Below are 27,127 nucleotides of genomic sequence, written 5' to 3' on the forward strand. Positions count from 1 at the left end.
TTAAATCCCTATACACGAGCATCCCTCATGATCTTGGTATGGAAGCAGTGGAAAACATCTTACTACACTCTGATCTTTCTAATAGCTTCCAAATCTTTTTGATGCAATTGATGCATTTCACTCTTTACCAGAGTTATTTCTCTTGGAATGACCAATGCTATGCACAGTTGTCCGGGACTTCCATGGGCAATTGTGCTGCTCCTGTCTATGCTAACGCATTCATGATTTATTTTGAGGAGAATCATATCTTGAATCAGACACCTTGGATCACACATGCCATGGCATTCTTGCGATATATAGATGACATTTTCGTGTTATGGAAAGGAGATCATGAATCTTTGGACAAAGCAGTAACAGATTTGAATCACATCAATGACCGTATACAATTTACTTATGAAATCGATCAAAACACCATCACATTTCTTGATGTGCGGGTGACAAGGGTTCTGGATCATTTGGAGACTGATTTGTACAGAAAACATACAGACAAGAACAACACCCTCCACTACAATTCTTATCACCAAAAATCACTCAAAAATCACCTCCCATTTTCACAACTTCTCCGTGTCAAACGGATTACATCTGATACCAACAAATACGAGGAACAAGCTTCCAACATGTTGACACGTTTTGCCAAAAGGGGATATCCTCAAACCATCTTGGCCCACGCCAAAGAACGTTGCGACAGGATCAAACGGGAGGAAGCATTAGTAACACAACAAAAAAGTGAAAAGAGAAGACCTGTCGTAATATCTAAATACTCTGAGGCCTCTAGGGCTTACAAAACTGCAATCCTAAAACACTGGCCAATCATCAGCCGAGAACAGGATTTTAATGGAATCTTTAGCGAACAACCTTTATTCGCCTACAAAAGAGGAAATAATCTGAAGGAACTCATAAAGAATCCCAAATCCACATCCAATGTCAACTACAAAGGAAATCAACCTTGTCTGAACTGTCAGAACTGCAACAATATGATCAAAGGCCCTGTGATAAAACATCCCATGAAGGGCACAGACGTGAAATTAAAATTGAATGCTACTTGTGACACTGAAAATGTTATATACATCATCAAATGCCCTTGTGGGTTGATGTACACCGGTAAAACCACATGTAAATTGAAAGTGAGAATAAATGAACACAAGAGCAATATAAGAACAGCTAACATCAAATCGAACCTGGCACTACATTTCAAAGAAAGCAGACACAACATCAGTCAGCTCAGGTTCGCTGCTGTAGAAGTGGTTAACAAGCGAGACAACAGAGACAACAACAACTTTTTACTGCAGCGTGAAAACCACTGGATTAAATTTCTTCAATCGATGAAACCATCTGGTCTCAATGATCGGATGGAATTTCAATGTTATCTGTAGAGCAACTACTTTAACTGATGCGTTATTGATCATGCACTTACCATTGAACATTTTTATTTTTTGTTAATATGTTGTTTTGCTAAAATCTTGAATTGCAGTGAGTGTTTGACCACGTTTTGATTTCACTCGCTTTACATTTTTTAACCTTTCACACTTTGGCTGGGCACTACACTTCTATCCACCACTCTAATATGGCCGCCACACTTATAGTCCTTCTTCTATTTTTTTCGCTACTTTCATTTTACTTCCGCATACACGGAACGTTTGGTTCCCAATCAGATGGCGAAGGGCGCAGTCAGCAGGACGCGTGTTCTTGCTTCTATCCAACCGTAAGTTTGTTTAGACCACGCTTAACGCTGGATTCTATGTGTGATTGATGATTAAACTTGGGGAGATAACGGACCTTACTTTCGTTCGCACTAAGCACGAATAATTATGCGAGTTGTCACTTTCATTCAGCGTTTAACTCACCCCACATCATTTGGCATTTTACCTTCATCCTATTGCTTTGTTTCCTTACTCAAACACGGGCTAACACGTTCTTTTCGGGTGCATTCGAGTTGTTTTATATTTTGCGCACTTTATTTATAATAGACACTCACAGTAGGGGTAATTCATGTAGATACTTATCTGCCTCCGTGGATCATACTTAGTTTATTTCATTATGTTTTAGGATTCCCCTGATGAAGGATCTAGTATCCGAAATGCATTGGGAAATGATGCCTATCCATACACTGTGATTTTGGATGTATCTATGATGTGGAATTTCATTAATTCTGAAGAGAAATTCATGTGGAATTAAACATGGAGAATATGATGATGAACTTGGTCTAATTTTTTGATGACATCTGGAAGAATCTACCAAAGAAACATGTTTGTTTCAACAGAGGTTGTGCGCTGAGAGTTGGCATCTACCCTAGGTGCCACCAACCATTCATAAGAATGCCATGTTAACACAGCATTCGTTTCCCGTGATAGACTGCGATGTGAAGAGTTGCATTAAGCTAATTTTGCGATAATTATCACACATTCTTGAGAATATCCCCCAAAGGTTTCTGCAAGGGCTCAAATGTTCTTTGAAAGTCCTCACTAAAAAGGAGAATCTGCAAAAGGCGCTGAGGGCCTGGTTAGCAGCCAGGGATGCCGCTGAGCATTCAGTAGATGAGAATGTTGTTGTGGAGGAGGAGGAACCAAGCTTGCATCTGGTATAGGTGGAGGATCCAGCATTGCCTGTGGGGTGTCAGCCCAGAGTAACTGGTTGAAGAGCTCCCTCTAGAGCTGGCAGTAGTGATTCATCTAAAAGCCTGTCTACAGCAGAGAGGAAAGACAAGAGGGAAGAAAGGATGCTCCAGCTGAAGCTCGCAAAACACAATGTAGATGTAGAAAAGCAGAAGTTGGCGATAGAAAAAGGGTAAAGTGGCCATAGAAGAAAGAAAATACTTTTAACTCAGGAGCTGGGCTTGAAGCAGGTACAATTGAAAAGCAAAAGGCTGATTCCAGCAGAGATGGTGTCAGCATTTCATCAATGCACTCAGAGGGAAAGGTACACATGCCCAAAAGTCTAGTATCTGATTATGGAGTGGGAGATAACATAGAATAGTGGTTTAAGGCCATGAAAATGCTCTGCAGATGCAGAGGATTCCTGAGAGGGATAGGGGTGCAGGTTTATGGAAGCATTTCACAGTGGAGGATGAGGAGATGAGGACAGGACAAGGTACCTTACCATGAAGCAGGCCCTGATCAGGAGATATGGTTTGACCCCAGAAAAGTACAGGCAGACATTTAGGGCAAGTATAAAACCTGGTCCTCAGACATGGGTTGAGTGTGTTGATTCCTTCTGCAGAGCACTGGATGGTTGGGTGAAGGGCAGTAAGGTAACAGATTATCAGAGGCAGTATAATTTGCATGCTCCCTCAGAATGTTTTTAGTCTTTTTTTTCTAGAGCTGCACCAGCACTTGATTTATATTAAGCTTGCAGATCACAGGAAGCTTTCTACGGGGGCGTATATCTGGCCCAGCACCAGGTTCCTAACAATGTTGTATGTGGGAGATTTAGCCAAGGGTGGGCAAAGTCCCCAAACAGAATAAGGGGGAAACAAATAAAAGTAAGGAGTTCTACAAAGGGCCCTAAACTAGTTCTCAGGTTAAGGATTCTCAACCCTGTGTTCGGAACAAAAGTTGGATCCCTTCAGGAAAGCCTGCAGGGAAGGGACCCCGGAAGTGTTTCACATTTCATCGGGAAGGGCACTTCAAGGCAGATCTTAAGTGGCCCATGTGAGCACATCCCCCCACCGGTGGGCAGACACTAGGAGAGGCTAGTGTTGCACTTGGGAAAGAGTTGGTCCCAGTTAGTGGTAGGGACCTTGCTGAGTAAACCCTAGTTTCCCTTGGTGACAGGGAGATGGTCCAGAGAACTCTCATGCCTGACAAGACTAGGAAGTACAGACAGTGGTGACCATCAATGGGAATAGGGTGGAGGCTCTGTGAGACACAGGAGTCAGCATTACAACCATCAGGTGTTATCTGGTGTCTTCAGAGTAGGCAGTTCCCTAATGTGGACCACCACATAGTTGATGTAGACAATATTTAGTGCATAGTCTTGGTGGCTCAGGTTGCCCTTGAATTGGGGGTGTGGGGGTCTCAGGTTCCTTGAGGGTAGCTGTGATTTTATCCATGTCTGTGGATTGTCTGCCGGGCAATGCCCTGGAGCATGCCGCATGGAAGGAAGTGTAACTCGGTTAATACTTGGAGATGTTGGGATTGACTGAGTGGGTGTGCCTGACCACATGGTCCAGGGCAGCCTGTGAGGGTGGTCAGAAGGAAATGGAGCCTGAAAGAGTGGCCCATTTCCCTGCCAAGAAAAGGAAGGGCCAGGGACGCGTGAAACCAGCTCCTGAACTGTGCACGGACCAGAAGAAGGCTGAACCTGAGGAGTTCACCCTAGAACCTACAGGGGAAGTTGTGGCCAAACTGAGGAACCTACCTGAGCTGTTCCAGTGGCAGCAGGATCTGCACAGCACAGAATGGGTGCCCTATTCTTCTGGGTCTACGCAAGCGGGCCAAGGTCTAGGCAGCTGGTGATGCCTCTGGAACTCACCTGATCAATTGGGAGAATGATCTCCTGCATAACGAGCCTTAGGTTGCCGAGCCTGGGCAGCCCAAGTGCAGGTGGTATCCTGGTGCTTCAAAGCCTTCCTACTTGGTCTGCCTCAAGATGTGCCTCTGGCTGGTCATTTGGGGCAGGACAAGACCTTTAGCAGGCTTCCATTGGCCTCAAATGGGGCAGGCCTCAGATGCAAGTAGCAAATGACGGGGGATGCAAAGCTCCCCTACAACCTTTTCCTGTGTTGAGCACCCCTTTTGAGCAGGTGGGCATTGACATTGTGGGGCCTCTGGATCAAGACAGCCATGGGCAACTGGTTAGTCCAGGTCTTGGTGGACCATGCCACCCAGTACCTGGGAACCAGCCCTCTGGGGACATTGACTGCAAGGAGGTGGTGTCTGACCATGGTACCAACTTCATTTCCTGTACCTGAGGGCCATATGGAAGGCATGTGAAGTAACTAACAAGTTCTTCACCCGTTACCACCCCCAAACCAAAGTGTCGGTGAAAGATTCAACTGTATCCATAAAGGCATGATAATGGGTCTCTCTGAATCCATGGGACGTAAGTTGGACATCCTCTTGCAATGCCTTTTATTTGCCTACAGAGATGTACCACAGAAGGGGGGGGTGAATTCAGCCCTTTTGAACTTCTGTATGAGCACCTACAATAGGACCTCTCATTGTTATGAAAGAGGGCTGAGAGCAAGCTCACAGGGAGCCATCCCAGCCAGCCCACTTCTGGAAACTTGCCCAAGAGAGTCTGGAATTCAGCCAGGAGGACATGAAATGCTGGTATGACCCGGTTACCACTTTGGTTGAGTTTCAGCCTGGTCAAAAGCTCTGGGTGATCGTGCCAGTAGAGTGCCACTGGTCTGGCCAATTTGAGGTGATGGTGTGCAAGAAAGATGTCAACTACCTGGTGGACTTGCAGACTCCTAGGAACCCTTTGAGGGTCCTGCAAATGAACTGCCTCAAACACCACTTTGAGAGGTCTGAGTTGACCAAGCTCTTGGTCACTTATGATCAATACGTCGCTTACATCCGGCGTAGTCCCACTGAAGTGGAAATGAGCCATGATTCGTCCTATTCTTAAGAAACCTAGCCTGGATGGTAGCAAGCCCGAGAGTTATCGGCCAATCTCACTCCTACCGTGGCCTGCTAAGGTGACTGAGGTGCATGTCAACGCGGTCCTCTCGGAACATCTACTTCATGCTGATGTCCTCGATGTGACGCAGAATGGGTTCAGGGCCGGTCACAGCACGGAGACGGCTATGCTGTACATGGTGGAGCATCTTCGCTCCGTGCTCGATGCGGGGCAAACGGCGGCGCTGGTGCTATTAGATCTGAGCGCCGCCTTTGATACCGTATCACACCCGATCCTTCTGCGTCGCTTAGAGGAGGTTGGCGTCACCGGCATCGCTCTCCAATGGTTTCGGTCCTTTTTAGCCAATCGGGCCTTTAGCGTGACCGTCCTGCCGTACCAGTCCAAATACCATCCGCTGGGCCTGGGGGTCACCCAAGGCTCCTCGCTGAGTCCTACGTTGTTCAATCTATACGTAAGGCCGCTAGCTGAGGTTGTCAGGCAATGGGGTATGACAATGGTGTCATACGCCGATGACACCCAGCTAGCGGTAACGATCAGCGGGGATGCCGATGTCGATGCCCCCAGGTTCCAACAAGGACTGCGGGCGGTCGCCGGCTGGATGACGTCCAACTGTCTCCAGCTGAACGCTAGTAAGACCGAGGTCATGATTTTTGGCAAACAACCGGAACTTTGGGGAGAGAGGTGGTGGCCAGGGGATCTGGGTCCTACTCCCATCCCAGTGGCCGAGCTTAAAAACCTCCTGGTTGGACCCTTCCCTTACATTTGCCTGTCATACCAAACGTACGGCGGCCTGTTGCTTTGGTATCCTGCGCGGGCTCCGTCCAGTGCTCAAGTTCTTTGATGCCTCCACTAGGCAACTCATGATCCAAGCCACTGTCATCTCTAGGCTGGATTATGCGAGCTCCCTATTTGTAGGCCTGAACCAGGCAGAGATTGGACGTCTGCAACGGATCCAGAATGCCGCAGCAAGATCGGTGGTAGGATTACCTAGATCGTGCCCCACCTCTAGTACCCTGCGTTCATTGCACTGGCTCCCGGTGGCCCAGCGGATCCAGTTTAAGGTCCTCTGTGTCGCCTATAAGATTCTGAAGGGGTCCCCAGCTATGATTCTTGCTACACTTTTGGCCCATTACATTCCAGCCCAAACTTTAAGATCTGCTGATTTAGAACTGGCGGTTGTCCCGCTCTTCAAGCGGAGCAGGGCCGGCGGGCGCTCCTTTCAAGTTTGTGCGGCGTTGCTTTGGAACTCACTTCCCCCGGCGATTGGTGCCCTTAGGGATCTGCTCTCCTTTCGCAGTGCGGTGAAAACTTTTTTATTCCCTTAGTTTAAATTTGTCTGATTTATTGTTTCGTTGTGTTGTGCAGCTGCCTTGTCGGGCGCCAGGACACTCCTTGGCCGGAGCATCTGTGCGCCTAATAAAAACGCATAACATAACATAACATAACATAACAAGAGGAAAGTGAACCTCTCCCCGACCTCCTTTCTTCCAAACAGCAGGATGGTCAGTAGAGGGGGTGAGCCTCTCCTCTACTTTGACTCTAGAGCAGCAGACAGACAGTTGTCAATTTCTGGAACCATTTGCATGTCTTTTCCGACTTACCTCAGGAGTCACATATTTGTGTATTCCTTACATTGATACTGGGCATTGCCATGCCAATAGATCCGAGTCATGCAGGAGACTCCAGAATTGAGCTCCCGACTGAAATTGACTCTCCCACAACAGAAGTCAATAGTGGGGGAAATACATTCTCCCAATTTGTTTTTATTTTTTAATCTTCCGCTTTACTCTTCTAAAAAAGAGACCATATATGCAAATGGTTTCCAGTGCCCTCCAATACATGCTTATGCATGCATCATTATACATACATACGTCCATCTTGGAAAGTTTTTTCTTTATAAAAAAGACTCATGCCTAGATGGTTGCCCATAACTCTGCATGCATGGTCACACACTGATGGCCATTTTGGAATTAGTTCAGGGTAGTGAAAATAAGCATTGGCAATGCCAGTAGCTTAGCCTTTTTTTTACAGGTGAGATCGATTGTCTTTACCATTGCTTGCTATAGATTACAGTCCAATTTCCTCGACAGGTGAATTAAACAAAAGACCAATTTTAATTGTTTTCACAACACTTGAAATAATTTGCTAGTGGTACTTTGCATTATATACTTAACCCCATTTTGCATTCATTAGCATGCTTTTGTGATAAAACGCAACTCAAGGTTTTTCTACAAGTAATGCTCTTTCGATTTGTTGACACTGACGTTCTGCTGTACCTGATTGCTCTTAGACGTGTGCTTTTGTTTGAGCTGCTCTTGCGCTGTGGCTAGCAGTCAGCAGCTCTGGGCCTTTGGTAATTACACACGCCTCAGAGATTTCTAAATCAACACAAATGATAACCATTTAAAAACCAAATGTAATGACACGCTGTAGAAGACGACATATTCTTTGCTGCCATGTTGTGGCACTAGATGGCAGGATAATCCTAAAAATAAAATGTTGTTAAATATCTATGACAAGGTAAAAATCAAGTCGTGTACGTTGATTTCCTGTTCAGTTTTAATGATATGTTATAATCATAGTATATCGCTGGGTGCCATTACATTTCTTCTTAGCACTTTCTGAATATTTGTTTTCTTGAATATCTCAACTGTTTTTGTTTCGTTTTCGAATTGTTTTAGGATGAGTCATGTAGGATAGAGGCCGGTAATAAATTGTCCATTAGACTTTGATCAATTGTTTCGGATGTTTGATGGATGGATGTTTGGTCTAAGGGGCGTTTAGTGGGGTGCACTGTTACCCATTGGCCGACTTTTGTAGGTGATATTTCGGGGGCATATTTGCTCACTATATGCAGTACTTAGAGCATATTGGTGTGAAACGTTTTACTTAACTTCTTCTGGATGGTTGAGATGCAGATGTTTGAGCAGATTGGAGAGGTGTCTATGAGGCAAAAATGGCCTCCCCTATAGCCCCGAACTAGTTGCAAGATATTGGTGTGGTGCAAATTCTGCAGCTCTAAACACCAGTAATATGTGGTAATACCGACTAGTACCAGACAATTACAAGATAATCAGTACAAAAAAAATAGCCCTCCTGACCTGGTATTTCTGGGTTGAATAACTCCCAATAACCCTTTTTATTTGCAGATTAACACAGATAAATGGAATTTGGTGAGAGGGAGGTTTCTGGTTGGAAGTGGAGGTGGGGAGTCCCTAGGCAGTAGAGCCCGTTGTCTTGCATGGTGGAGTGGTTGGTGTTAGCCCATGCCGTAGAAGGGGGTTGGGCGGGATCCAGGGACAGGCTGTGTTTGTAGCCTTGTGTCATTTTACTGTCTAGATGTACCAGCTGGTAAAATTGAGGATGGTAGTCACGCACCCAGGAAACAAAGACCAGAAAACCAAGGAAGTTTTAATTGGACAGCTCAGTATCACAATCATGGGTACTGTTCAGCTGAATATTAAACTGAGGGCATATGAACAAGGGAAGTGGCAGAGTGAGTCGTTAGCCTTCCTGGCTCAATGCGTCACTCAACCACGTCAGAAACGCAGGGCTGCACAATATTTACAAGAATGTGATGCAACCCTTTGTTTCCCCCTGCGCTGGTGCTACACTTTACAGTCTAGTGGCAACGCAGGCACCCTTGCACCATACTGCAACGGTGCCCGCGTGCAATCTTAAAATGCCGCTTTGTAACTTCTATTTGTGCTGCTTAAGGCAGCACACACAGAAGTTGCAAAACCGCATTAAAAAAAATATTGTTTATGTGCAGGAAGGGGAACCTTCCTGTACGTACACTATAATTGTCCTTTTGCTGTTTTCATGTATGCTGCACAAGGCAGTACACATGAAAACAGCAAAAATTAGGGAGAAATGAAACATTTCTCCTTGTTGCGACAGGGTAAGACCAGGTTTGTTCTGGTCTTAGTTCCTGCGCTGTCTTCTATTTATGTCTCCCTTGTAAAGAGGAGGCAGCATCAGAATCAAAGGGTGTTGCAGTGGAACGCTCAGAACACCACCCATTGCACTCCCCTTTCATGCTAAGCACAGCGTGAAAGGGGGCCTTGTTTGCAAGACAGCGCTAAGCCTTGGTTAAATGTCTTAATGCTCCCTTGTAAATAAGGCGAGGCTCTGATTGCCATTAGGTCACTGAATGTGACGTTGTGATGGCGATAGGGGCTTGTACATATGCCCCAGAGTGTAATGTGTAGTGTTGAAGTAGGAGGGGAGTAAGTGCAAATTAAAAGGAGTTGCTGCTAAGGTACAAATGCTTAACCAGCTTTGGCTCTTAAAAATGTACATAATGGAAAATAACTTGAATATTGTTTGAATATAATGTAGACATTCAGGCTAGCTGATAACGTGGAAAGCCATAATTCCCAAAATACAATGCTGTGAGTTAAAAGCATGCCAATGTCACTTGACTCAACCTGATAGCTGTAGCTCACACACCTCATCTTATCCTCTCTGAGTTTTTTTTTACCTGGTTCACTCGCTGCCTACACCTAGTTACTGCAGCTTTCTTTTCTTGTTTCTGCCTTACGAAGACACTGGTGCTTTTTTTCAATCCGAGTGTATAGACTAGAGTATCAATGGCTGACGAAGGGACATCTCACTTTGCAGCTTCCCTACAAAGACTCACAATGCATGTCCTGACCACTCATGGTAGCCTTTAACTCGCATCAGCAACCAACAGAACAGCGGCGCTGGCTGGAATGGCTGCTTCCGCCTGTTCTGCAGAAGATGCTGGAGACATGTCATGTACTGCCGGTCTGGCAGATGAGTGGGAATGCGTCTGAAACCAGGGGTTACTCGGTCTCCACCAAACCCTGATGTGAAACTAATTCAGTGCAGCGTCACATGGATGAGTGCCGGTGCCAGAGACAAGCTGTACACGAAGCCGTCAACTGGGGAAGGGTATGAAACCTGGCTGTTAGATGGCAACATGCTGAAGTGCATGAGTACTGTTCATTCTGCGTTTGAGATTTCATCCACTCTTCTCAAAAGTCGTCTGTGTGGTATTCCATCATCATCCTATGTCATCTAGAACCTTCCTATGTCACTCAGTAGAGTGTTAGGTTCTTGGAATGTTTTCCCTTGACCAGCGTCTGTTTCTGCCTGTCTGATGATGAGGACATCCCTTCCTACCTGTGGTTGTTAAGCTGTCTTACTTATGAATGAGAGAGCGCAATTTGAATAAAAAGTATATCCGAACCATATTCACAAGCATATCGCATAAACGTGGAATCTATAACGTGAAGTTAACACTTGTAGTGTATAAGTTAGCCGATGTAATCAAAGTAATAGGAAATGTATTCTGTATCTATTCTATAAAGTATTAGAATTAGAGAGGCCCGTATACATAGTGGGCTAATATAGAAATGTATAGAAATGCTTACGAACAGCAGAGCGTGCAAAACTGAATATACGTGTGTAATCATGAAGCAGAGAAAGCGGCGAGAAAATGTAAAGCGAAGAAATGTGCAGAGCATATATATATATAACTGTGTAGCGAACGAGAACATAACTTTATATTCTATGTAGAATGTATTCACTTAAGCAAACGATTTACTAAATGCGATTATATATAAATGTGTGTTAAAGGTTATACTGTGTAGAAAGCTTTTTGTAGGAATGTTAGAAGGGTTTAGGTCATATGTGATTCTAACCTAACTGACCAAGAGTTCGCAGGAGTGTAGTCCGCTGTATGTAATTTAGTGGGCTCACAGGAGTCGTGAATAGCCTTGATCTGAATGTGCAAGACAAGAGTTAAAGATCTTGCTAGATTTAAGGTGACAATGCTGGACGAAGTTTATGGCCTAAACGTGATGAGAGACACTTGGAATTTGAGTCTTGTTTAGAAATGACCGTTCACAGGACCAACTAAGGTTACGAATATAGTCGTAAAGAGTAGAGTTCTGCTGAGGTGATAGACTTTTGCTCCGAAAGTGTCAAATGAAATGTCAAATGAAGTCACCAGTAAGAAGACGAAGATGGCGTCTAAGGAGAAGGGTCAACTTAACGGACGACGCGAAGAGATGAAGCCATCGAAAGAGCAAAGAATGACATCATGGGGAAAGTACGTGGTGGGCGTCGAAGAGGCGTTCCACCCATACTGTGATTGTGTATATAGGGACAGTACCCCGGGGAGAAGATAGCGAAGGGCGATAGCGAAGAGCTCATAGAGCAGATGACTTGAGCAGATGTCCTGAGAAGTCAGAGAGAAAGAGCAGAGCGCAAGAGAGCAGTAGGCCGAGGACCCTTAGAGAGCGGATGGGTAGGCAGAGAGGGTACTGCTTCTCGATAGAAATTACCATTAGGGGTTAAGAGAGTTTGAACTTCTTTGGAAGTCAAACTGCTGACACCTTTTTAGGTAAGGAACTTGCGAAGTAGGGATGTCACCTAGTACAGAGTAGGGACAGAATTAACTTGTTTATTCTTTTTGTAGATGATGCAACGGGACCACATTGTGTCGATGTTTTAATCTGCTGATTCTTGAATTGACTTTAATTGTATTCTTTTGTATACTTATTGAAACTTATCCTGAGAGGATTGTATATGCACTTAATTCTGATTTTATATAAAACTTTTTAAAACTTCATCAGTTGTAAGTGGTCCTTCAGAGTTGCGTCAGTTTATGGGGTTAATTTAACCTATGCGGGGTTTGTCTTTTACTCAATGACAGAAAACAATCGATCCAAATTGATGAATGAGATTAGTATCTAAGTGATCAAAAAGGGTATCAAAATCTCATTCCCCGCAGTTGGTAGCAGAGAAAGATGGTTTTCTTCTTGAGGAAGACAACCTAGGTCAGGTCTAGATTACCCCAAGGTCCCTAGTCATCGACGACCAGAAGAAGAATCCCTGCCAAAGAAGGTGCTGATGGTGCGTCGAGAGAAAAGCAGCAGAGTCGGTCGAGAGTGAGTATAAGGGTCATGCGTTGTAAGATTGCGGTATTTTATGTTGTACCTGTGTTGTAATGTCAAGCGGAGTTGAATGCCTGTAGTGTGATTGAGGGAAGGTTGTGAGCGCGCGCAACCGGATAAAATCTTAAGTTCAAGGAGAGCTTAAGTGGTTCGGGTGTATCGAACACCCAGAGTAATTTGTCTACCATTGAAAGGGGGTCATGAGGTACCATTGATCGCCCGACGGACCGATGATAGGGGGAGCGTAAGAGTGAGTGTATGAGTAACGGACGCTGGTCGTACGTTTACTGTGTGTAAGTAACCAATCAGTTAAGGCGATCGTCTGACCGTGAGAGGAAAGACGTTTCGTCAGTTGAGGTGACAATTACAGTTAGACTGTGGCCGTACAGTCAGAGAAAAGTGATCGCTTGGACGGAAGTAGTCATTTTTCAGCGTATGAATGAAAACGCATGCAAGATCGTGAGACGAGTTGAGAAAGGAGGGGAACTGCTGCAGAGGGAACGAGTGACGTCAGCGTAGAGCCGCGCTGAGATTGGTCGGTCAGCGTAGAGTCGCGCTGGGATAGGCTGGTCAGCGAGAGCCGCGTAGGGATTAGTTGGTTTGTCATCGGAACGTAAATAAGGAAGAGAATAGAGGAAAATCGTAGATTATCGAAAATGAAGTGTTTTAAACGTTTAAGGGCGATCTTTAAGAGAGATAGAAGAAACTTGTATGCCGGAGAAGAAGCTCCACCAGAAGGCACACCAGCTTATCATATGGCAGTGAATGTAGGCTTACACTCGATATTATGGATCTCCGAGTGGAATAAGCTAACAGAAGGGAATAAGGAACTGACGTTTCCGAGATACGGGACGTTTAAGTTGGAAGTATTGAACCAACTGAAAGCGGTAATGCTAGCAACAAGACTTCTACCGAGGCCAACACAGTTCGAAGCCCTTAGTGCATGGTTTAGAGCAGCACACGAAAAGAGCTTAAAGAGACGCCAGGAAAGAGTGAGAAGATCGGTAAAAGCAGTGCAGGATGCTAAATGGGACGATGAAGCTAAAAAGTGGAGGGTGCAAAAGATAGAAGCAGACAAACTGTTCACAATGTTAGAAACTACGGGAGAAAAGAAACCTCTAGAAGAAGATGAGGATAGCGAGCCAGATGAGGATCTGATAGAGAGACTATTAACAGATAGACCACCTCCGTACAACAGAGAAGCCGAAAGTCCTGCATTACAGCAAGGGGACGGAGCTAGATGGGGGGAATATAAATCGCTCCCAGTAACAGAGTGGGATGTCAAGAAAGGCGAGGAAGTACCTCAATCTAGTCCCGAACAGAGAGTAGTGGGAATATTCGTGGTCCAGAAGGTGCCAGAAACACAGCATGCAAGTTCGTATCAAATGCCCGACGCTTTACAAGTACCTGTTACCATGGGCCCTATAGTATCAATCTACAACCCAGAGGGGGTCCAGCAGGATGAACAGGCACGATGGGACAGAGAAAGGGAAGGAATAATACGATCAATTCCCAGAGGCAGTTGCTAGGACCAATGAGTCGGAGTACCCCACTAGATTCCGCAACGGGTCCCTGGATAGAACAGGGGGGCCAAAGAGGACAGATGGATCTGAGGGGACCGAAACCGAAAACCTTTAGGGAATTAAGTGAGTATTTGAAGGAATGGGATGCTGCCGAAGAGACGCAGAATAAGAAGTTAGAAACAGAAGCAGAATGGAGAGACCAGGATAACAGGATCCTCTCTCACTGCGGAGCTGGCGAAAGCAGCCCTGAGTGGGAAGGAGGGAGTCAAGGAAGCCGAGGAGATACTTGCCATACTGCCAGTGGCAATAGGCAAATGTGTGACGACAGGAGTGCAGGGTGTGGGGGAGTGCCTCGCGTCACCCTTAGTGAGGGAGAGCGAAGAACGCAAGAGTACCGAAATAGTTTCAAGTGCACTCACCATGCCCTGGACAAAAATGTGCGACATTGGAATCACGGGAACATGGAGAGTCGCGTAGCGTCTCGCCATGCATCCGGTGATCACGGACAAAGTCAGGGGAATATGGAGAGTCGCGAAACGTCTCGCCATGCATCCGGTGATCACGAACGAGATCGCGGGAACATGGAGGACCGTGGAGGACCCTTCATTCTATTGAGCGACACCAGACAGCAAGGGATTTGCAGTGATACAGAACAGCACGGAGGATCCTATATTGTATCTAGAGAAACCAAGCCGAAAAGACGGAATGTAGTGATGGGGAATGGATGAACGTTCCACCATACCCCAAGGGAAGATGGAAAAGCTTGGGATCTAGAGAGGTGGGAACAAAGAGATGGAAGAAGAACTCCTCATAACTCACCTGTGCTTAGACGTAGGGCGCATAGTGGAGGTGAGAGGGGTGTAAGTGAACAACCTAGGACTGACGTACTGAGAGCTGAAATAAAAGCAAGACGGCTTGATGTAACGAGTTTAAAATCAGACTTGGATGAGATAATTGACGGCACAGTGGCAATAGAAAGGTTAGAGCTGTACGAACCGGATGAAATACTGTTTTTATCTAAAGATGTTACTCGGAAAGCAAGGGCAGCTCATGAAAAATTATCTGAATTGGCAGACAGGTATATGATAGACATGTCACGGACTAAAGCTTTACAGGCTAACCACAGGCTAAATTGCACGGATCAGGATCTAGATGAGCGTAGGACGATTGGGCTAAGAGTACACATAAGGGAATTAATCATGTGTATCAGAATATGGAGAGATCTGGATAGATGGGAGGAAAGATGGTCCAAGAGGGGGTCCGTCAGAAGGAGTACACTTGCGAAGTCCCAAGATGGAGAGCTAATGCGAATGGAAGCTTTCCCTTTGCGAGAAATCGCAAACGGAAACTACGTCCATGTGCCCTGGAGTAGGGGGGATTTAGCGGCATTTACTAATTCTTTCCCCAAGTTAAGAGAGAACCCCGTAGAGTGGTACAAGCAGGTAAAGAGGTTCGTGAAGATCTCTAAGGTGCTGTGGATCGATTTGAACACTCTGTTTGATATCGTAGTACCCGGAGATTTGTGGACGGCATGCAAGCTTAGTATTGAATGGCCCGCTTGTTAGCCTCCGAGAGATGCCAGGACGAATGGTCCATCAGATAGAGTCATGGAAAAGTACGAGAGAGTAATAGCATGGCTAAAGGAGAAAGTGCCGGTGCAAGACATAGACTGGGTCAAGATAGATCGAACAACTCAGGAGCCTAAAGAGACAGTTCACGAGTTCTACGAGAGATTGCTGAAAGCATTCAAACAGTATAGCGGGTTGGATGTCATGGATCCTAAAGACATAGGACAGTTTGTGTCGAAGTTTGTTCTAGGATTAAGGCCAGACATAAGCCTAATGATTCAACAGCATTTGATTTGTTGGCAGAACAAACCTTTAGATGAGATTCTGAGGTATGCGAGGTACTGTAGCGACGAAATAGATTCGAAGGCAAAGAAACTTAAAGAAAAGCTGATGTTGGTGCAAATGCAGTCAGCTGGAAAGGGTGGACAGCGGCAACAGGGAACAGGAACACCAGTAAAGAAACAGAATAATCAGAGCAGAGAGGAGGAAGAAAGACCAAGACCGAGAATAGATATCGCAACACTGAAAAAGACAACGAGGTGCCATCAGTGTAACGAGGTGGGACATTGGAGACGCGAGTGTCCCTATAATGTCGAGACGGGGGAATTAGAACAGGAGGAGGATGAGGTTCAACCCAGCATGGTAAAGGGAACAACAGTCCCGAAGGGAAAGTTTATCAAAGGGGGGAATCAGACTCCTCGAGCGCCATTCCCTCAACCGCCTCGCATTACAAATGGAGGAAAAACCTATAGACAAATGCCATTGTTCGTAGGAGGAGAAGAATGCTACTACGTTGATCCTCTTACAGGGCAACAAGTGAATAGGGAGGAAGACTGTACTCTAGGAGCAGCCCTGGAGGTAGATCAGAGAGGACCATACGTAGAGGCTGAAGTAGCTGGATGTCCTACGACCTTTTTGGTAGACACGGGGGCCACTCGATCCACTTTGAGATCAGCGGTAGTCCCAGGTTTGCCAATGTCGGGAGAGACGATTTAGGTAGTAGGAGTCGCAAACAGGAGAATGACAAATCCTCTAACTGAACCAGTGTCAGTGAAGATAGGGAATTACAGTGATGAACATCAGTTTGTAATCTGTGATTCTAGCCCTGTGTGTCTGTTAGGAAGAGATCTGTTGTGTAAACTGAATTGCACAATACATTGCACACCTGAAGGAGTAGAAGTGCAGACCAACGATGAGGATGCCGATTTTAAAGTTGTAAACTCGCAGGAATGCGTGGAACTATATCCTACCCTAACGGTGGAGGAGCTTCCACAGGATTTGAGGGAGAAAGTGTCAGCTGAGGTGTGGGATTTTACTGGAGAAGAAATAGGATTGATCAAAGGGGTAGAGCCAGTAAAAATCATGGTAAGACCCAACGCCGAGTATCCGAGAATACCACAATATAAGTTGACACCGGAGACGATTGCAGGAATAAAGCCCGTGATCGAATCCATGATTAAACAGGGAATACTGAAGGAGATCGTGGGAAGTCCATGTAACTCCCCGATTATGGGTTTGCAGAAGCCTAGTGGAAAATACAGAATTGTGCAGGATCTTCGAAAGATTAATAATATCGTTGTTTCATGTTGTCCAGTGGTACCGAATCCATCAGTGATATTGTTTCAGATACCGTTCCAAGCTGAATGGTTCACCGTGATAGACTTATGCCAGGCTTTCTTTTCGATTCCTTTAGATGAGGAGAGCCAGTATTTGTTCGCTTTTAAGCTGGAAAATCGCGTTTTAACATGGTGTCGTATCCCTCAGGGGTACACAGAAAGCCCATCGATTTTTAACCAGCTGCTGAAGAAAAATCTTGAAAGTCTAGTACTGCCCAAGAACTCGGTTCTAGTCCAGTACATAGACGACCTCCTAGTTGCGTCAGAAACTGAGGAAGCTTGCAAAGTAGACACCATCACCTTGTTAAATCACTTGGCCGAGAACGGACACAAGGTGTCTCCAAGTAAATTGCAGTATTGTCTGACCGAAGTGCAATACTTGGGCCACAGGATTGAAAAGGGAAAACGGAAGGTGTCTCCAGACAGAATAGAGGCGATCATGAAAATGAACGCGCCTAAAACACAACGAGAAGTCAGGATGTTTCTAGGCATGGTCGGTTATTGTCGGCAGTGGATAGCCAACTTTTCACTGAAGGCAAAACCGTTACTACAACTGACGCACAAAGGAGTAAGTGATCCGGTACCATGGGACAAAGATTGTTTGATGGCGTTTTTGCAGCTGAGGGAGGACTTATGTCGTGCCCCGGCTTTAGGAATGCCTGATTACACAAAACCATTCTTGCTTTACTGCTGCGAAAGAGAGGGATGCGCTTTAGCAGTTTTGGCCCAGATACACGGAGATGCGCGTAGGCCAGTTGCTTATTTTTCGGCTACATTAGATCCAGTAGCCGCAGCGTTGCCCGGATGTCTCAAATCCGTAGCTGCAACGGGAGTCAGCATTGAACGATGTGAAAGTGTGGTAATGGGACATCAGTTAGTGGTGTACGTACCGCATTCTGTAGAATTGTTAATGACCAGGACTAAGACTCAGCATCTGACGAATAGCAGGCTCACACGCTACGAGCAAGTCATATTGGCTGCCGAGAATGTGACCCTAGAAAGATGCTCCGTCTTGAATCCTGCAACTTTGATGCCACTTCCAAATGATATTGATGATGAAATTTGTACAGATCATGACTGCCTAGATGTGACTGAACTATGCACCAAACCGAGACCAGATATCGTAGATGAGCCATTGACTGACCCCGATGAAATATTCTTTGTTGATGGTTCATGCGTAAGAGACGATATTGGTCAGCTGAGAGCAGCTTATGCAGTTTGTACTATTACCAGAGTTGTGGAAGCCGCTTGCCTGGAAGGAGTACATTCCGCTCAGGTAGCTGAAATTATTGCTTTGACCCGTGCCTGTTTAGCAGGTAACAAAATTCGAGTCACCATATACACCGATAGCCAGTATGGTTTCGGGGTAGTTCACGATTACGGGCAGTTATGGTCTCAAAGAGGTTACATGACCTCCTCGGGTTCTCCAATTAGGAATGGAGAATTCGTGAGATTATTGTTAGAGGCATTGCAAGGTCCGTCAGCCATAGCAGTTGTCAAATGTGCCGCGCACACGAAGAACGTAGACTTTGTGTCGCAAGGCAACCGTTATGCTGACGAGGTAGCACGTTACTGTGCAGAACAAGGTTATTCTCACACCAATGTAGAAGTGGGGGGAATACAGGAAAGAACTGAATTGACAATGTTGTTAGACACTGTAGATACATGGGATGAGTTAAAATGTGTTCAGGAAAATGCACCAGATGATGAGAAAAAGGGCTGGGAGACAGCTGGATGTACAAAAAGTGAAATGAACTTTTGGATTTCTGCAGATGGGAGAGCAGTTTTACCAAACGAACTTGTTAGTCCAATGGCAAGGAAATTGCATGGATCAGCACACATAGGTAGAGATGCCATGGTGAGAGTATTCAGACAAACGTGGTTTAATCCGAAATTTAGAGTAGCGGCAGAAGCAGTATGTCAGCGTTGTGCGATCTGTCAGCAACTAAACGTAGGAAAGAGAACACCAGTCACACTGAGTCACATTGGGAGGTCTGGGGGGCCTTTCAATAGAATGCAGCTTGATTTCATTGAAATGCCTCAATGCAATAGACTCAGATACGTTTTAGTGATTGTCTGTATATTTTCTAGATGGGTTGAGGCTTACCCGACACGTAGGTGCGATACACTCACAGTAGCGAAGTTGTTGCTTAGAGAGTTGATACCGAGGTTCGGGGTGCCATCCTCTTTGGAATCGGACAGAGGAACTCATTTCAATAGCGAAGTAGTGAAGATGCTATGCTCAGCTTTGAGTATTGATCAGAAGCTCCATTGCAGTTATCGACCAGAAGCTTCAGGGATCGTAGAACAAATCAACAGTACAATCAAGTCCAGACTCGCCAAAGTTTGTTCATCGACATCCCTGAATTGGCCTGATGCACTTCCATTGGTTCTTATGAGCATACGTAGCACACCAGATAGGAAAACAGGTCTGTCTCCACACGAGGTGCTAATGGGAAGAGCTATGAGATTGCCATCGGTTCCGACTGCAGCGCTATTGAACATCACAGACGATTTGATCTTGGACTACTGCAAGGGACTATCTGATGCCATTAATTCTGTGTCCCTCCAGGTCCAGGCTGCAGAGGTTCCATCAGCACAAGACTTGTGCCATGACCTGTGTCCGGGGGACTGGGTCCTGGTGAAGAAGCACGTCAGGAAGAACTGTCTAGACGTGCGCTGGCGAGGACCGTTCCAAGTCATACTTGTTACGAACACTGCAGTTAAGTGTGGAGGTTTGCCCAACTGGATACACGCCTCACACACCCGAAGGGTGCCAACACCTCTGGAAGAAACAGCTCACTCTCGGATGAGAATCCAGCGGAAAGCGGAGAAGCCACAGAGGGGGAAAGCCAAGCTGAAGAGGTGATCGAAGAGGCTGAGCCTGTGTCGGAGCAGGCCGACGATGGTCAGGACACCAGTGGGACCGAAGTCGTCTCAGAAGAAGAGAGTACATGGGAGCTCGAATCAGATAACGAACAAGCTGTGAGCGATCAAGAGACAAGTCCAAGAAAAAGGAGCAGGAGGACAAGGAGTGACGAAGCCAGTTGGCCGGAGAGAGGGAGAAGGCCAAGCTTAAAAGCAAATCAAGAAAGAACCCTTGTCCCGATTTCTGAAGAGTCGGATCAAGAAGAAGAAACTACAGACTCAGGCTCTGAGAGTCCGAGAAGATCGAAAAGGGTACGTGTGCCCTGCAGAAGGTACGCCACCCCAGAGTGGACTTATCTAGCAGATGTCTTGGGGACAGAAATCTGGGAGAGTGAAAGAAGTGAAAGTGATCGATCTCGATCCATTTGTGGCAGTGGAGATATGGATGTTGACGCCTGGACTCGAGACTGAGGGGCTACTGACTTTCACACTTCCCATACCCCCATACCTAAGTCGGATCAAAGATCTAGTGCTAAATCGATTACAGTTTCCGACTTTTGGTCATCAAATACCAGAACAAGAAGAAAAAGTCATTCGTTTGGAATTATTGGAACATGTTATTAAAGCTGCAGGTACGAGAATAATTATAGATGCATGAAGACTTTTGTGTTTAAGCTATAAAGAAGATAACCTAGCGCCGAGTGGAAAGAAGAATAAAATTAGGGATTACATTTAGAGGACGGAGAAGGGTTAGGGTTGTCTATTACTGAAGATAAAAGACATTGTTGTGAAAAGAGACTTTTGTTGATTAAGAGTACTTTACAGACTGAGAAAGCAAATAAAGCAAACTAAAGACTTGAAAAGAAACTCTTCTTCGCAAAAGAAGGAGCTACGCTGTTTGATAACATGGAGAACGGCAACCCAAACCGAAAAGCCAAATGCATAATAGGTACACTAATAGCAGTAGTAATTTTTCATATTATTACAGTAGTTACCACATCGTACATGGTAGGACATGCAAGTGAAAAAGAGACAACAGATGTAAAGCCTGTAACGACTTTGAAACCTGCTCTTGTTGGGAAGAAGGAGGAGAGCAATGTCATCCGTGAAAAGGCGTTACTGGCAAATGAAGCTCGTAGGTTACACGTAGACGAGTCACAGGGAAATTTTAGGTCAAATGCATATGCCAAGCTATTGTATGAGTATATCGATGCCATGGAGGCCAAAGAATGCTATGTATGTATGCAATTGCCGGCTTCCGTAGACGAAGGCATTCGATATCATCATCTCCCTCTGACTTATGGGATAACATGTAGTTTACTGCTCAGTATATTTTATGGTAGAGAAGGATTTGAGTACTACTTTTCAAATTATGATTCGGTACTGCCTGAAGTTCCGAATTATAAACAAATGAATAAGTGGGACTATTATAAAAAGGAAGATCGATTAGCCAAGTTCTTTCTTCCTTGGGATACACTAGATACTTCATATGCACGCAGAAATAATCTGACTTGCTAAGTGTCAGAAGTAGAGAAAAAGTTCATAGGACAAGTAGATGACAGGTACAGAAGGCAGAAGATTCTGAAAATGTCAGGACAGTGGAAAACAGATTGGACCGAAGAAGAGAAGGCACACAAGAAGAAAGGTAGCAATGGTCCAATAGCTTTGGATAGAACGCAGAAAGGAAAGTTATGTTTAACTCGAAGCAAGACGTATTATGAGAGTGTATTTGTAGGTGAAGTAAATTGCGAACATGCTTTTAGATTAGAGTAATATACGAAAGATTTTATGAAAGGGATGCAAGCGATTCCAAATGTATATTTTGTATGTGGAAGAAATGCCTATGTAAAACTACCTGACAATTGGTATGGTTCGTGTTACTTGGCAATTGTCTTCCCCAAATTATATCATGCAAAAGATTTAGCGATCATAGAAGGAAAGGCTTCGACAAGAGCGAAAAGGGAAGTAGGAGATGCAGAAGTAGTTGGAGACATATTTGGAGCAATGTTTCCTATGTTAGGTTTGATACTTAACGATGTTAAGATCAGGAGACTAGCTACAGTAGTAAATAGATTATCTGCAAGTACTGCAAGGTCATTAATGTTAGTAGAAGGAGAGATGCAGTCGATTAGGGCAATGGTTCTTCAGAACCGACTTGCTTTAGATGTACTGCTAGCAAAAGAGGGCGGAGTTTGCAAGGCTTTGAAGGTCCAAGAATGTTGTACTTACATTCCTGACAATTCAAAACCACTTGAGAAAGTCATACAAAACATTACACAGATACATAAAGAAATTGAAGATTTATCAAAAACAAATGTTTGGGAAAAAGTAGGTCATGGAGTAGGAAAGGTTGGAAGTTGGTTTGCCAACCTTGGTAAAAGCATTGTGTGGTATATATTAAAACCTGTATTGATAGTATTGATTTGCATAATCACATTATTAGGGTTAGTTAAATTGTACAAATGGTATAGGTCGAACCGGTTACAAAGATCCATGAGAGAGCAAGAAAGGAGATTAGCTGCTTTACAAGATCAACAGTACAAGAGTTTAAGAGCTCTCGAAACGATAAAAAGAGGGAATCTTGTAACTAGTTCTGTGTAAGGGTGTTATTCAAATTGCATTTAGTGATGACTCCTAGAAGTCATCAAAGGGGGGAACTGAGAGAGCGCAATTTGAATAAAAAGTATATCCGAACCATATTCACAAGCATATCGCATAAACGTGGAATCTATAACGTGAAGTTAACACTTGTAGTGTATAAGTTAGCCGATGTAATCAAAGTAATAGGAAATGTATTCTGTATCTATTCTATAAAGTATTAGAATTAGAGAGGCCCGTATACATAGTGGGCTAATATAGAAATGTATAGAAATGCTTACGAACAGCAGAACGTGCAAAACTGAATATACGTGTGTAATCATGAAGCAGAGAAAGCGGCGAGAAAATGTAAAGCGAAGAAATGTGCAGAGCATATATATATATAACTGTGTAGCGAACGAGAACATAACTTTATATTCTATGTAGAATGTATTCACTTAAGCAAACGATTTACTAAATGCGATTATATATAAATGTGTGTTAAAGGTTATACTGTGTAGAAAGCTTTTTGTAGGAATGTTAGAAGGGTTTAGGTCATATGTGATTTTAACCTAACTGACCAAGAGTTCGCAGGAGTGTAGTCCGATGTATGTAATTTAGTGGGCTCACAGGAGTCGTGAATAGCCTTGATCTGAATGTGCGAGACAAGAGTTAAAGGTCTTGCTAGATTTAAGGTGACAATGCTGGACGAAGTTTATGGCCTAAACGTGATGAGAGACGCTTGGAATTTGAGTCTTGTTTAGAAATGACCGTTCACAGGACCAACTAAGGTTACGAATATAGTCGTAAAGAGTAGAGTTCTGCTGAGGTGATAGACTTTTGCTCCGAAAGTGTCAAATGAAATGTCAAATGAAGTCACCAGTAAGAAGACGAAGATGGCGTCTAAGGAGAAGGGTCAACTTAACGGACGACGCGAAGAGATGAAGCCATCGAAAGAGCAAAGAATGACATCATGGGGAAAGTACGTGGTGGGCGTCGAAGAGGCGTTCCACCCCTACTGTGATTGTGTATATAGGGACAGTACCCTGGGGAGAAGATAGCGAAGGGCGATAGCGAAGAGCTCATAGAGCAGATGACTTGAGCAGATGTCCTGAGAAGTCAGAGAGAAAGAGCAGAGCGCAAGAGAGCAGTAGGCCGAGGACCCTTAGAGAGCGGATGGGTAGGCAGAGAGGGTACTGCTTCTCGATAGAAATTACCATTAGGGGTTAAGAGAGTTTGAACTTCTTTGGAAGTCAAACTGCTGACACCTTTTTAGGTAAGGAACTTGCGAAGTAGGGATGTCACCTAGTACAGAGTAGGGACAGAATTAACTTGTTTATTCTTTTTGTAGATGACGCAACGGGACCACATTGTGTCGATGTTTTAATCTGCTGATTCTTGAATTGACTTTAATTGTATTCTTTTGTATACTTATTGAAACTTATCCTGAGAGGATTGTATATGCACTTAATTCTGATTTTATATAAAACTTTTTAAAACTTCATCAGTTGTAAGTGGTCCTTCAGAGTTGCGTCAGTTTATGGGGTTAATTTAACCTATGCGGGGTTTGTCTTTTACTCAATGACAGAAAACAATCGATCCAAATTGATGAATGAGATTAGTATCTAAGTGATCAAAAAGGGTATCAAAATCTCATTCCCCGCATGAATAAACCTACTGAACCTACTTCTTGTGTAGCCTCCTTTCTACAGTCTGTCTTCTTATTTTTGTTTTTAAATATTTTGAATGCTCAACAAATGGAAGAGATCCAGCTTCTAGGCACATCACGCATATTTGACAGACTCATCGTTTCCTATGACAGCAAGTTGAACATTGACAAGAAACAAATCAAATCAGTTTCTGATGGTAACAAGTTGAACTTTGACACTTGTAAATAATGCAAGCATCATAGCATCAGTCTGTTTAAAGGAAGGTATAGCGTGGATAGAGAGGTAAACCTATCACAATAGCAATCTGTTTAATGGAGGACGTCACATGGATAAGGGAGGTCCCCAGCCCATCTTAGTTCTCCCTGATGACCACGTACATGATAAGGATGTGACCTGTATAAAGCTGTCAACTCCTTTCCACATTTGGGCAGTCATTCACCTAAACATCCTGGGCACTTGTAGCAACCTACTAATGCATGATGTCTGTTTGGTTTAGGGTGGTTAGGATACTCTAGCCACGGCATGGGGACTGTGGGCCTTGAGTGGGGACTGAAAGACACTGTTGAAATAAATCACAATTACCATAGATTTACATCTTTGTGATTATGTCATGTCTGATGACAGTGGCATATAATAAATATCCTCGTAATGTGCATTTTATTCAATTTGTGCTTCGTCATCATAGTTATCACTAGTCATTATAGAATTTTTTTGTTTCAATGAACAGCTACATAAACTATATAGTACATTAACCCCTTCCATGCTGGGCCGTTTCCGCCTCTGTGCGGTAAACAAAAGAACAGGGCGGGGCCGTGACGAACCCCAGCCGTCATCAGCACACGAGCGCCGCAGAGCGTGACGGCTGGGGTTCGTCACCAGCATGGAAGGGGTTAAAAAGCACACTGTGATGCAAACATAGGACCACATGTATCTCTTCTTTTACTGGTTGTAAATGGCCTAATTTAGAGAATCGGGTAATTGCGACCGGTAAAATGTATTTTGGGATGTATGAATTCCAAGCTATGATTAAGGAACATGCTACCGAGTCGCGAATTGGAATTGCGTATACATACAGATTCTGTATAAGGAAAGGGCTTGTTCAGAGAGTCCCTTCCGAAATCCGAATCGGGATGTTGGAATGTTTTGTGACGGAAATGCGGTCACAAAACATTCACATTTTACCACCTACTTTGAATAGGTGTAAACCCATTCGCAAATGAGATGGGGTTCACAGGGGGCCCCTCTCCCTTTGGGAATTGCAGCGAAAACGTTTTTTTCAGAGCAGGCAGTGGTTCCACAGACCACTGCCAGCTCCTAAAAATGAAAAGAAAACTTTTTCTTTTTTTAAAGTAAACCCATTTTCCCATTAACGAGAATGGGCTACCCCTTAAAAAAATGTTTATTTAAAAGCAATCACAGACATGATGGTCTGCTGACCCGAGCAGGCCACCATCCCCGGGATTTGAGCAATTCCTAGTGGCTCACAAATTGCGACGTACCTCATTAATATTCATGAGGTAGGTCGATTTGTGACCCACTAGGAACCGCTAAATGAAACTCATGGAGCTTCATACATTAGGAGTGGTGATTACCTAATAGGGGTTCATAGAAAATCACAATTAGGTAATCACTATTTCCAATATTGATACATATGGCCCATAGTGTTAGACCTGTCAGCTTTAGGGTGATCTTCCCCCAAAATGCTTTGCCTTTCTCCTCCATTTTTGTTGATCTCTTTTTTGTTGGCCTTAGGAGTCTGTACACTTTACCACTGCTGGACAGTGCTAAAGTGCTTGTGCTCTCAACTCTAAACATGGCGAAACTGGTTTATTACAAATTTGTACCTTTATATTTACTTGTAAGTCCCTAGAAAAGTGATAATACATGTACCCAGGGACTACTCATTTAATGCTACTAGTGGGCCTGTAGCACTAATTGTGCCACCCACTTAAGTATCTTTCAAAGCATGTGTCCAGCCTGACATTGCGGGCTGTGTGTGCAGTTTAAGCTGCCTTTTTGACCGGGAACAGTATGGCACCTAGGTATGGTTTAAAGTGAGTTTTCGCATTCTTCTTTCAGTGGGATTTCTGCAGCAGAGCAATGCCAGATTCCATTGGGATTTCAGCCTAGCAGGCGGTAATTTCTTGATTTAAATAGTGCACTGTGTCTTCACCTGGAAGCATTCACAGAGGGTAGTGTCTTCCGGTGTTAGTTTCTTTTGTGCTGCTATCATGGCGTCAGGAGGTTCAGTATCAACTGCAGGTCACTGTCAATATGGAAATTATTCAAGATCCAGTAGGTGGCACAATAGCTTTATTTTTTAATAGAGGCGGTACACTCGGGTGAGTTACTAAGCTTTTGAGCTGTGTTTGCATCACAAAACTGATTCAAAACTGCACAAAATAATTGTTTCCAATTTACTTTCCAGCGCTGGAAATATTGTAAAAGTAATGCAAAGAAGAGCATAGCATTACTTTGCCCCTTGGGGGCGTGCCAAGGGCGGTGCATGGACGTTCCCATGCAATTACCCAAATTTTCTCATGCTAAAACCAATTTCCTGAACACAGAAGATTGGGTTTAGCATGAGAAAACTGTGCCCTTTTAAACTAGGCACAAGGAAGGAGAAATGCTTTCGTTTCTCCTTCCTTTATGCTTTCGTTTCTCCTTCCTTTTCTGACTTTGCATGTGTGCTGCACTGTGCAGATGCATGCAAAGTGGGAAAAGCTTTCACTCTTTTCTATGCATAGAATTTTGTACAGGAAGGGTATTCTTCCTGTTCAGAACCTGTGCTGGACT

This window comes from Lissotriton vulgaris, chromosome 5, assembly GCF_964263255.1.
Source record: "Lissotriton vulgaris chromosome 5, aLisVul1.2, whole genome shotgun sequence".
Taxonomy (NCBI): Eukaryota; Metazoa; Chordata; class Amphibia; order Caudata; family Salamandridae; genus Lissotriton; species Lissotriton vulgaris.